The sequence below is a fragment of the Cupressus sempervirens genome, chromosome 6, assembly GCF_028749045.1.
Source record: "Cupressus sempervirens isolate cs-2001-9-10 chromosome 6, ASM2874904v1, whole genome shotgun sequence".
NCBI classification, from domain to species: domain Eukaryota; kingdom Viridiplantae; phylum Streptophyta; class Pinopsida; order Cupressales; family Cupressaceae; genus Cupressus; species Cupressus sempervirens.
In genome coordinates, this window is record NC_143123.1 from 272678586 (window position 1) to 272692116 (window position 13531).

Below are 13531 nucleotides of genomic sequence, written 5' to 3' on the forward strand. Positions count from 1 at the left end.
AATTACGCCAAATTTGGAACTTTAATTAAATTTTTAAAATTTTATTAATTAATTTACCAATTAATTAAATATAATAAAAATTAAATTTTCATTATAAATTTTTTTCGTTAAATTAAATCATTTAATATTCTCTTTATTGATTTAATTATAACTCAAAATCACAATAGACCCAACACTTATTTGAAAGACAGTACATATTCAAACTTAAGGGTCAAAATCTCAAATTCATGTCACTTTGATGAATTCAGAAGGGTGAATAACTTAGATACTTGTCCTATTTTCTAGGAAAATTGGCTTAGGTTTAGGATTTGGACTCGAGATCTATCTCCCCTCTTTACCATTAAGATACTATGATAGGGCATGCTCATCTTGGCAATTCAGGGAAGTTGATGCCTGGTACCTATAATCTGCATAAAAGTTGAACATGTACATATGTATATATATCTAAACTAAACAAGCAATGGTGGGGAGTGGTGCATCGTGTAGATTTCAACTAGCAAGTGACACTACTACATTTGGACCTGAATTTTGATGGCCTCCAATCGCCCAAATGACAATACCAAGAATTGGCTCCCCTCGAATAGGCGTTAGACTTTTGGCATCACAAATTGTGATGACAAGCTCATCTATCATAATTGGGATGCCAAAATCCATCACAATTTAGCAAAAGGAAAGGCCAAGAGCTTGTCATCACATTGTCGTAATTGCAATAGGCCACCATCAAAATTACATCATCTGACAATTTTACTATGCCATCACAATAGTGACGCCCATGCTCAAGGGTCAACGACCATCTATCAGAGTTGGCATCACAATTGCAATAGTTTGCAACAATAGTGCCATGGGTGCAATAGTTATCTATCAGATTTATCCATCACAATGGCGACGACCATGTGACAAAAATGTTGTTCATCCAACATCATTCCGTCAGTTTGGACCATCACAATTGCAATGACATGCTGAAATATTAAAAAACAAATTGTTGCTATAAGAGGAAGTGGAGGAGGACCTTTTAAACAATGGTTTAGTAGAGGAGTATTTCACAATCTTGTTGATTAACTAACTAGGTATAAACAACAAGAAATTAACCCTTGATCTTTTCTAGTTCTAAACTTACAACACACTTCTACCATCAACATGACTGGAGCACAGACCTACAATGCAAATGCCCACATTTAAGGTAAGCCTCGTAGGTTTTAGACTCTTTTTCAATGTGGATCCATCAAAAATTAAGTATATCTTCAAGACAAAAATTGATAACTATTTGAAGGTCAGTGTTATGAATTTTCTAAAATTTTGTGACTTTCAATGAAATTGGACATATGATTTAAACTTTTCTTTTTAAAAATTGTTTCAATTTTGTTGGCATAATGTTGCTCATGAGAATTAGTGTCAATTTTAGGCTAATCATATTTTTAAAACATATAGCCAAGTGTAGAGACTTCAACACAAATCTACAATCTTCACTTGGCTTGTTTTATCAACATTAAAAAAATAATTACATAGATGTATTTCATTTTTATCTTCAGTGTACATAAAGGTTGAAAAAAAGAACATTGGCCCTTTCCTTTAGATCACCTATTGTTGGTCTATTCTCCAAAGACCAACTCTTACTCCATACAGGAACCAAACTCATCATTCCTAAAGACCCTTTTCATCATGATTCATCAAGAGAATCAATTATTTTTGTCGAAAAATAAAAAACAAATTGGTTTGGTTCAAAAATTTTGGTCCACAATCATGACTGTGCACAGAATGTTTGAACATGTAAGCTAAGAATATCACCCAAGCCGTGAGAATGGTCTAGCACATCAAGGAATTCAATGATCATGTTTTCCATTGGAAGATTGCATGTTAGTGAAAAAAATCTGAAGATGTCATAGATGAATGATTAAAGTGGAATTTCAGGTTAGAGTGACTTTACATGAAAGGAAAGCCTTCTTTTATATGTTCTTGTATTCATTCTTGCATGAAAGGAAACACTTTACAACCAAAAAAATAAATCTAATTTGAAAATCAACAAAACAACAAATCTCGCCCTTCTTGTAATTACATGTAAATAAATTAGAACTAGAAGAAAAATAAGTGCATCAAAGTAATGATTGAATAAACTAAATTTTCCTATTGCTTTCAGGCCAAAAAAATGAATGCTTTTATATTAAAATTTGTTTGCTACTTGTTAATCTTGATTTTAGTGCTTGAATGAAGGAATTGTTCTCAGTTCAAAAGAAAACTTATTGATTTACTAATTTCTATTTTGTTGTTGTTTGTTGGTTGGTTTGGCTTGCTCTATGACTGATTTTCTTTTAACAATGATTTGGCATAGATAAATTTTCTCTACCGACAATAATTTAGATCTACATCTATCTAATCCAATTGTAAACAAAACTCATTAAAAATTTTAAACAAGAAAATTTGATGCTACACCATATCTAACAATTAATCTACTCTAGGATAACAAGATATTTTATAAAAAGAAAAAACTTAAATTCCACACAGAACAAAAAGTGATCCAAGATGTAAAATAAATTGTTGGTGCAAGCTAATCCTTAAGGACCCAATTGTTCTTCTTGTCCTCTATACTCAACCAAAGACTCCCCTCTATAGTTGAAAAGAAGATGGAAAAAATAGGACCAACTTGACACTAAAGTGGATGAAGCAATGTTGTAACTATTAGCAATGTTGGGAAAGAGGCTTTCAAGATATTTGAAATTATCACAGTTGAAAATTAAGCTATATTGAAGGGAGTTGAGGTCATATGTGTTTCCAAAAATATTGCAAAAGTTATATTAAATGTATTATAACTTAAAATCATAGAAGCTACAATACAATTCTTCCCAAGAGTTTGTATGAGCTCAAATCTGCTAAACATACCAAATTTCTAGAAGAACAAAAACCCAAGAAAAGGCTTGTAAAATACATAAATAGCATGAGATCCCAATTCAAAGGAGCTTAAGTGAGATAGAATAAACATAAAAAAATCTTGCTTGAACTGGAGCGTGAGAGGCATAAAAGGTGATGATTTGAGCACATGCTAAGATTAATAGTCACCATAATAAACCTTGCATTTGCCCCCTTGACAATAATTCATTTAGAAAGGCTATTATTTTCTTTTCATGGAATACATGATAATAATTGGGCCAAACTACATGTAAAGGGGCAAACATGTAACAAAATGGGTTTTTGAAAGAAAATAAGGGCCAACCATCTAGCAAATAACTTAACAAGAAAAAGACAACAACAAGACCATTGCAAAGGACTAACAAGATGCTTCCACCAAATCATCAATGGTGTCTTCAATTTATTTCCATGCCATGTAAGGTCGTGTGTTTTTCCATCAAGTTATTTTTATTAAAAACAATTACAATCTGCAGGAGTTACTAAGAACCATTTTTGGTGATTAGCTTACTAGTAACATTTTATAGTTCAACAAAAGTTACTATCCTCAATCTGTTGGGAAAATTATTTGAGCTCATCAGTACCATCTTTTCCTTCAACAACAACATAGCTGATGTTGTTACCTAGAATTCAGGTCACAATGTTGTTTCCTTGGGCATTTTTTCATTGTAATTGTTATATGAGATTTATGTGTATTGACAGTGGAAGCATTTTTTGTTGATTTGATTGTCAATTCTCATGTGAAATCTCAATTCAAGTCTAATGTTATGACTTAAGCTTTCATTATGTTTAATGATGAGTGATTTAACAATGTTATGATGTGAATAATTGAAATTTTTCTATACTTCTATCAATTTCCTTATTTTAATTGTTCTCCTTTACAATCCTCCTCATCCCAAAAACTTGTGGGATAAAATGAAATATTGGATGAAGTTTTGTGTGAGATCAAAGATGCATTTTTTTTTCACAATGGCAACAACACAAGGAGTTATTTATTGTTCTTGTAAACATATTACTCCACAAAATACAAATCCTTTGTCTAACAAATGATTTCACCCTATACCAAAAGGATGCATTCGAGATGAGAACAAATAGACAATTGGGTAGAAACAAAGAAAGAATGATGTGAAAACATTGGAAGCAAATTGGAAAATATAGTGGTGAACAATCAATAGAAAACTAAAAATATGTCACAGTAAGAATGTAAATACAAGATGAAGAATACCATGATCTATTTATATTAGAAGTTAATGGAAGTTGGACCAGATTATAATTATATCAATAACACTTCTCCTTATGTCATACAACATAATTTAAAGGTTTTGACCAACAATGAAAACATATAAAAATCATACCATCAAGGACCGTATATGATTTTTTCCTTAGTAATAGAGATGTCTAGTGAATATTTTCAATAGTAGCTTACGAAGTGAGTTTTTTCTAAATCTGCAAATTGGGCCTAATCTTGCTCAATCTAGGTGAAGGGAGTTGGGAGAAAAACCAAACTCCCATTCTTTGATACTATTTCATAGACTAAAAATATTTTTTAGATATGCAATTTAATTTGGGGGTCATTTAGGATTTGTAGGAGAAAAAACTCAAATACCTCATTAGGAGGGCTAATTTTATCATTTCTCTTTTAGCCCTTACTACACAGCAAATTGGATTATGAATTTTTTCATGGACAAGAACCAAAGTATCTATGGTTACATGTTGGGTATAAGTAACATATAAACACATTCATTCTCTATGATAAATTCCAATTTGATTATATCCTAGTTAGTAAAGTGCTTGTGGAAAGGTAGTCCTTTGGAAGAAATAAAATTCAAGGTTTGTTTGGTTGGAGAGTTTGTAACTCTACCAAGAATTGTTGGATTGTCTTGTTAGATACCTTAGGAAGGTAGAGGACAAGTCCTAAGTGATTCTTTAGGAAGGCCACTAATGAGTAGACTATTGGATGGTCATTAAGACCTTGTTAAGAAAAAATGTGTTTGGTTAGTTAAACCACAATTCCTTCTGCATCATATTGGTATCAAATCCATTATTGTTGTGATTGGTTTGGTATATGTTAGTCACCAAAGAATCATTATTTTTGAAATATCAGAGGCCAACACAATGACTAAATATTAGAATGCAGTACTCTTATTTTAGTACTTAGCCAATGGACAAAGTGGTATTCCAAGGACTAAAAATGTTTAAATTATCATATGGAAAGGGCACAAGTACAATGTTGGTCATCTCTTCTTCAAGATTATATATATGTTGTATGACAAAGAAACAGAAAAAGAACCACTCTTTGTTTAGTTTTCTCCAATATGTGCCTAGAAAATTATGTTGGTTGAGCATGAAATAAAAGATATTCTTTTATGTTGTAATGATTTGATATTCATGCATAGAATTGGTCAAGAAAGGATCAAATACAATAATGTTGATACATGAAAGGGATTGAGTATATTATCTATTCTTCTTCTATGCATATCAATGACCTGAGCTTATAATAATATTGGTTAAAGTTAACTAATCTAATTTGGGCCATTGTTATGATCTAATTAGTTAATAGTAAAGTCATGCCATGAACAGACATGGCTCCACATCGTGGAGACATGTTCTTTCATGAAATGTATCCTTCATAACATACTTATACCAATTTTTGAAAGCTAAGAGAGATGTCAAAATCTATTAATATTCTCTCACTTTGGTGTTTGACGATTTCAAACTTGATGAATAACTAGAACTCTGATCTTAAATGGACATGGTATCAAAGCCTAGTTAAGAGAAAGATAAGATTTATTCAAAGAGATAGCTCTTCTATGATGGAAAGTTTTGTGGAGTTTGAAATAATTTTTATTAATTTTTTTGATACAAGCTCGACTATCTCAAGAGTTTCTACTCTTTCTTGAGACAATGACTATACTCCAAAATCAGATAATAGTCAGCAAGATCATAGAGTAACCTAAGCACATGACAAATAACCATGAGGCTAGGAAATATATGAATAGACCCTCCTATGAAGCATGTGTGAATTAATTAATATAAGGAACATTAAAAATTTTAGTTCTTGCTTGACAAAGAAGGTAATCAATGAGTCTATTCTATGATGAAGGAAAAATCAAGCTCAACCTTATTCACAAAGTCACAGTCACACCATTGAGTAACTGTCACCATATAAGATGTCATTCTTGCGTGAAAGCATGTCAATTGTCGAGTTCTAAATAAATATGATAATATTTGTCTTCCAATGCACTAAATAATAACAGGTCATTGACATCAACGTTGCCAAGTAAATGTTTATGATATTATGTGAAGTGTGATAGTCCTATAGCATTCTAATAATATTCTTGGCTAAGCATCAATTCAATGAGGACTTCACCACAATCCCTACAAATATCTAAGAATTTGAAGTTTCAACATTGGCCAAAGTTTCTAAAAACATTCATTAGTGGTACAACATTCTTGTGATGAAGATGTTTAATGAGCATGGACAATGCAAAATGACTAGAATTGCCTACAAATTAACTAGCAAAAAAAAATGAAATATTAAAATGAAAAGGTGAACTTGGCATTTGGATATAGTAATTGAAATATTCATGTATAAATTATAATTTAACCAAAGTAGTTTGAAAGTAAAGTTCAAAATTCAAATCAGTAGATATCATATATAAACCTAGCTAGAGATGTAGCCAATGAAGTTTGACTTTTGCATATCGTAATTTGCAACAAGGATTATAAATTGTGAAATTATAAATGTTACCTACTTTCTCCATTAAGTGTTACATGTCATATAGAACACATAGTGCAAGTCCATTCTAAAGGTACTAGTGTTTCCCACTATCAAAAAAATGAAACATAGGTTCAAGTACATGATGTATTGTGTTGGCCTCATTTGCTAATTTGGCCATATTTTGAAGATAAATCTTCAACCAAACTTTAGGATCCTCTGCTTCCTCCCTATAATATTATTCAATATATCACCACACTCAAACGAAATAATGAGAATATTTCATGAATCAATGTATACTTTAGAATGATCTAATATCATTTGTTTCCACTCTTCAAATTATTATTCATGTCTCCCAATTTACAACAAAAGTTATCAAATGTAATTAAACATGATTGCAGATAAATAGAAACAATATAATACCTTAGAGAGGAATAATTTGAGGCAATCCCATAGTAAGCAATTCTTTTGAATACTTCATACACTGCAACTAAATTTTATAAATAAATGAGTTTGACTATGGCATCCTTCTACATTGCCTAAAATTGAGAGATTCACACAGTTAGTTGTTAGACAATCATAGGTTAATGTTGAGCTTCACTTGGTTTCGAGAATAGTTTAATATTATCTACTAATCAGAGCCAACCATGTGAAGGTAAAAGCTTATTTGCCACACCCCACCCCCCCACATCGAAATTCCTCATGAACATCTAAAATTCATTCATTATATTAATAAAATGTAACATTCATGAATTATCACATGATAACATTCATTAACACATTGGTTTCATTAGAACATTCACATTAACATTGAAACATAAGATTCATTAGAACATTCAATAGAACATAAATAAAACATCTATACATAAACATCAATCATTATCAAATAAGTTACATGAATCATTTCTTTTTTCTTTTTTTCTTTTTTTGTCCTTCCCTATATTGTTGCAAAGGCATATCCTTGTCATCATCAATATTTCTTCTCACCCATGAACATGCACTTGATATCCTTTGCAAAGGAAATTCCTCTGCAATAACAAATAAAAGGGTTAATTTTTTTCAAAAAATTGAGACTTTAATGTTTTAAAGAACATTGTACCACTCTTTACCTTGTCCAACCACATCATCTTGCCCATTGGCTTCAACCTCAACACGCTCATCAGGAACAACCTCTGCATCCCCTGTAACTGCAATACAAGATTTTTTTTAATCCCAACAAATATTATAGTTAAATTTCTATAACTACACCAAATTCAATTTAAATTTTTTTACTTGTATTAATAATTCAAAAATAAAAAATTGAATAGAAAATATATACCTTAAGTACTAGGATCCACATTCAAATCACCGCCTCCATGATGCTCAACTCATGTATGAGGATTGGTAGGATATTATCCAATGTAAATAATTAGTGCATTTATCAGCAATATATACATATAAATACAAGACAAATACTGAGAAATCTTAATCATTCATTTTAATACGCATAAATATATTCACTTTAAAGTTTTAAACAAATATATAATCATTGTTTCCTTACTTTAAACAAATATAATGACTTATATTTTTGGAACTTAATATCAAATACAGTAATCTCTAAAGTATTCAATTTGAAATAAAAATCAATTGACTTATTTGCACACTCATTGGTCAGAGTTGTTCAACCACGGCTATATAGCCTTTTATGTAACATAATTTCTTGTCCCCTTCAGAGATTATTTTTTTAAACGCCATGGCCTACATTTTTGCTTGGTATCATGAATTTTTTTTGTAATCAATTTCATTAAGACCAAATTGTTTATAATTTATAAATGTTTTTATATAATTTTTCATTTACTTATACTTACAACTCATGCAACAAGTTTTGAATATCCACTTGAGCCAAGCTTGTGTTGCTCGTGCTTTTGTTTTCTTGCTTTGATTGCCTTTCATGTATTAGATGACCTATGCGAAGTTTGAAATATGTTAGATAACATAAGTATTAAGAGTAATTATTACATAATTTCATTCTTAACATTATGACATACCTTCTTTCCTTGGGTGGTACCATTTCTCCATCATCTATTTTTTTTTCTCAGCGACATCCTTTATAAGATTCTCCCACTTAATAATGGGATTATGGGGGGCATTGATAACAAGTTTTTTTTTTTTTCATTTGGGTCTTGTAGTTGAACCTAATATACTTCAAAGCTTGGCCTAATTTCTCAAGGAGCCTAAGTCTTTAAACGTTGGGTCCAAAAAGTGTTATCATGGCATCAATGAGTTGGTCCTTTAACTCTTTTGCTTGCAAATTCCACCTTTTAAGAAAGAAAAAAACTGTTAGATTCATAAATGAACTAAAGCTACCTTTTAATTTACTTGAAGAAATTTATCAAATTAAGGAAACATGATCTAGCAATGAAATCAAAACATGATACGTTGTGTGCATGGTCGGACCAAATATATACAAATATTCATCATTAAGTTTTCATAAAATATATTATTCCTTGCAAAATAATAATGTGATTAGCAGTTATTGCAAGGGACTGCACGAGAGGTTAGTGCATTTAATTATGAGTATAAGATTGTATAGTAAAAGAAAGGATCAATCTTTAAAGTACCTAGAAGTTGGGGTACTTTCAGGGAAGACCATCTTCATTGCTAACGAACAATTGATCACAATTCTTTAATGTTCTTGTACATCTAACATAGGAACACCTAGGAAGGTCCTCATCGCCTCCTACATAAAATGAATCCACAATTACAAAATGCCCCCTAAGAAATAATTGTTCAAGTGAAATAAACACATTAAAAATGAGAGAGAAAAAGAGGAATTGACTTACCAATAGGCAGTGCCACCACATCTATTGCCGAGCTACGTGTTCTTGAATTTGCAATCAACAGTGCCTCTTTGGTTCTGTTCCTTGGAGAAGGTGGTTTAGTGAATAGAGGATCAATGGTAGGAACTGAAAAATGAGATTTTTAGAACACAATAAAGCAAGATTGTTAGAGCTATTAAAAAAATATTGTTTGAGAAAAAAATAAGTGTAGGATAGAACATTTGATGTACTTGAACCATCTGAAGTATCATCCTCTAAGGGATCGCCCCTAAACGTCCTTAGAATCCTCTAAAAAAATAACACATGCATTTTATTTAATTACATAAATAAAAGAGTATACTATAAAAATCATTATCAAACTTTTGTTATAATTAAAAACTACATTAATACTTATTATATATGTACAAACTAGGTTCACCAACCTATCAATCATATCTTGTGATGCAGGAGTCTGAGGTTGAGTTAATGCCAATTGTGATAATTTTCTTCCTATATCATTAATCAAAATTTTCAATGCAACCATAGGATTAGGGGTTGAACCAAAATCAATAATAAATTCAGCCAACTCATCGTGTGGCTCCTCGTCCTCATGGACTACTTTTTCCTTTCCCTTGTCCTGATCAACACTCATTTGCGAGAGCAATAATATTAGTTCTATATTTAAAATCAATCCAAAATAGTAGTGAAGAATAAAAAATAATAAAAAATATGCATTGACATATTTCTTGTATCTAATTTGTACAAAAACAATGAGTTTTATCTATTGGGAAAAAGATCCATCATCGTCGTGTGTATCCTGTGGTTGTTGATCCATATTGAGCCCTGCATTTCATAAAAAAATCATTGAGACAAATGTAATGGTGTGCTTATCTTCATTGCTTGGAGTTGATTTTAAATGTGTATAGTACATACCACCTCACCCATGATAGTGGCTTTGTTTGTATCTATTTGATTTAAATTGTAATCAATAAGAAGCCCTTCGCTTCCATGCATTGATTTTATTGCACATACAAATACACGATTTCCCTCACGTGCCTCAAACATGCAATTGGGTTGCTTCTTAATTGATGCAAGTCGTGTACTATTTATAAAACCTACAATATTCCCTAATACTTTTGGCCTTCTGTCAATGTATATATCCATTGTTTTACTTTTTTTACTAACTTTTTGTTGTATATAATTTTTTGCAAGTGCATACCTACACATAATTTTTTTATATCTAACAATCTGCATCCAACTAATGTAATCATAGCTAGGTCTGACATACTCCATCAATTCAATAACCTTGTTGTAAGAGACCTTTATGCCATCCATGGAAAATAGGCCCAAACCATGTAATGAGGATGGTGTTATGTGATATATCCTCTCTCCAACACAAAACATCAATATTTATTGTAGGAAGTTCATTGGGGACCCATTGTTTATGTAGATGTTTGTACCTAAAGGGCACATTAGAGTCTCCTTTACTCTCATCATCATAAGAAAATGACCCCCCTTGAGCAAGGAAAAATTTCATGTGCTTATTGAATTTCTTTTTGATATTTTAACCTCGAGTCAATCTCCTTGATTTAGATATTCTAAATGTCTCACTTTATTCTTCCATTCCAACATTTTCCTCGCTTGTAGAAGACAAATCTGACAAATACCTATTCGCTGGTACCTGCACTCCATGAAATAAGAGAGAGAGGTAGAAATGAGAGATATTTTAGAAATGGTAAAATACATTAATCTCTATGGGGTGTACTGACTTATACCTGATGATCCATGAGATTATGTGGATGCTCATAAAAGGGCTTCACGTTTCTGCAATAGTAAATCAATTATCTTATGTTAGGTAAAACAATCATGATACATTTACTCAAAATTACATCGAATATTAGCATCACATATGAATTATAAATAGTAAAAGGTTATAATCATCATCATCATCCTCACCATCCTCCTCCTCCCCATCGTGATCAGTAGAAGCATCGTCATCGTGATCAGTAGCAATGTCATTTCCATCAAGAGCATCATATGCTTAATGTATATATCTGCACATATGGTTTTGAAAGAAAAATTTGGTGTAATTAATGTGTCTATCTGCACAAATATTAAACATGTTGTACTTAATGTTTATATTTGCACATATGGTTTTGAAAGAAATATTTGGTGTAATCAATGTGTATATCTGCATAGATATTGGACATGTTGTAATTAATGTTTATATTTGCACATATGGTTTTGAAAGAAAAATTTGGTGTAATTATTATGTATATCTACAAAAATATTGGACATGTTGTACTTAATGTTTATATCTACACATATGGTTTTGAAAAAAAAATTTGGTGTATTTATGCCTCTTCATTTTGATTTTGTTCAAGGGAAGCTCGTTAATGGTAATAAAAAAACAAGAATTCATTTTCTAAGAGTTTACAATTGTTTAACAAAATATGTTTTATAAGAAAATTCACCTGAAGAACTGTTAGCTCATAAGCAAGAACATGGTGTTAATATTAGATCTACCTTGTTAAGTCCTAATGGGTTGGGCTATTATTATTTTTCCCCATAACATTCACTCTGCTAGCCATGTTAGGGAGGTGATTTCACCTAGTTCATCCTCATGACTTTGAAGTCCTTAATCATGATCTTGGGTGCTCAAATTAATGTCCAACACATTTGTGCCTTAGGGGCCTATTTGATCATCATTTGAAAGGGCCTTAATGTCAACCACAAAATGTCTCTCAATATGTTTAGAGGTTTAAAGGTAATGTCATTGTGACAGAGGATACTACAAGAGAATGAGCCTCGTGATTATGGCATTTACACAGAAGCTAAACTTGCTTCTTCAACTCCTTTCACTCAACTCTTCACTGAAGTTATTCTTCAACATCCTTGGCTTCCATTTTTGGGCTAGCATATGGAGCCTTTATATCCAACCATTCGTTATAAGTTGGGGAATGCACTTCATGCCTAGCATGCAAGTGATGCATCTACATATGCAATTTTATCTCCTTGAAAAATTGTATTTGATCTTGCTAGCTGTGAACAATTGATTGTTCAAATTATTTTCAATTGAAAAGTTATTTCTCCATCCTCAACTAACCTAAATCCTTGCTTCTCTCAGATATATTATTTCTTTGTTGTTATATATTGTAGAATAGATTATCAATTTCTTTCTCCATGTTGTTATGATGCATAGAAAAACCCATATCGTCTTAGGATAACACTAAGGAAAGTGGTTGCAAATATATGAATAAAAAACTCAAAAAGGAATTCAATTAAATAAATAATTTGTGTGTCTGATGCTATTTAATAAAATATTAAACTAGCTAATCATCGTATACTTATAACAATCAAAGTATGCACAAAGTAAGATCTTGGTACATAAAATTTCAAAAAAAAATAAAGGGAACAAAATTCAAATAGGAAGTCATATAGTATCTAACTATAATTATGAATTAAACATAATATCAAGGACAACCCTATTTACAATGTAATATCATTCTGTGTATTTTGTTAGTGCACACCAAAATCAATAATAGGACAATGAGAAAGAGAATATCATACTATTAATTTTAAAGATTACATTAGTTTTATATGTATCTCATCCACTCGGAAGACTTACTTGGAAAACCAATGTCCTGCATAAAGTTTTGAAAAAGGAAGGGTCCCAATAGGTCATATCCAAATACATAATGATATCCAACAACTCTCAAGATATAGCCATGTATAAAAACTAGCTAAAGATAGTTGAACAAAGAGAGCACCCATGCTTACAAACCATTACCTTCAAACCACATTTCAATATGAAACTACCCATAATCAAAATTGGAACTAAATACTTGGGATCCTTGCAGGGAGACTCCAATACATACATGGTTACATCCTTGGCTTCCATTGTTGGGTTAGTGTATGGAGCCTTCATATCAAACCATTTGTTATAAGTTGGGAATGCACTTCATGCTTGGCATGCAAGTGATGCATATGCATATGCAATTTTATCACCTTCAAAAATTGTATTTGATAGGAACAACTGATTGTTTATTTTATTGTACCTAATTTGATGACAGTTCTATAGCAATTTGTAATCAACCTAGCTAGTCATCAACTAGAC

General features: G+C 31.3%; 1 pseudogene; it reads left to right on the plus strand.

Moving 5' to 3' along the window:
• LOC149552284 (alcohol dehydrogenase-like 7) overlaps positions 1–13531 on the plus strand; it is a 66819-nt pseudogene that overhangs the window by 44293 nt on the left and 8995 nt on the right.